Here is a 333-nt window from a genome sequence, read left to right on the forward strand (position 1 = left end):
TTTTTTTTTTTAGCTAAACTGTTGAAAGTGAAGACAGACGCAGAAAAAATAAAGGCAAAGATACAGAAGGAGAAGATCCTTCACCTTCAAAAAGATATTCTACCTGAGGACAAGTGCATTTGACTTCGCACACTTGAGAGTTTGAGTATGTGAGAGGCGTTTTACCTTAACAAGACAGTTGCGGTGACCCGGGACAGATCCGTTGATGTAGAGGATGTTATACTTGGTGTTCACTCTCCATACCTGCCACAGTAAAGACCTTAGTGAAACTACACTTGCTCACAAATGATTTTTCTCACTGTGGCACTGGGTGACTTTACAGTAGGTGTCTCC

At 41.4% G+C, this 333-nt stretch overlaps 1 long non-coding RNA gene across 2 annotated transcripts in view; it reads right to left on the minus strand.

The window, feature by feature from the left end:
* Positions 1-321, minus strand: part of LOC107577636 (uncharacterized) — a 976-nt gene extending 655 nt beyond the window's left edge. Inside the window, exon 1 of one of the 2 annotated variants that reach the window (XR_001608231.1) lies at positions 166-321. This is a non-coding gene — a long non-coding RNA (uncharacterized lncRNA). The remainder of the gene's footprint in view (positions 1-165) is intronic. The other variant, XR_001608230.1, reaches the window with a different exon arrangement.
* Between the last annotated feature and the right edge of the window lie 12 nt (positions 322-333).

The sequence above is a fragment of the Sinocyclocheilus grahami genome, unplaced genomic scaffold (genome assembly GCF_001515645.1).
Source record: "Sinocyclocheilus grahami isolate Dianchi unplaced genomic scaffold, SAMN03320097.WGS_v1.1 scaffold6700.1, whole genome shotgun sequence".
NCBI classification, from domain to species: Eukaryota; Metazoa; Chordata; class Actinopteri; order Cypriniformes; family Cyprinidae; genus Sinocyclocheilus; species Sinocyclocheilus grahami.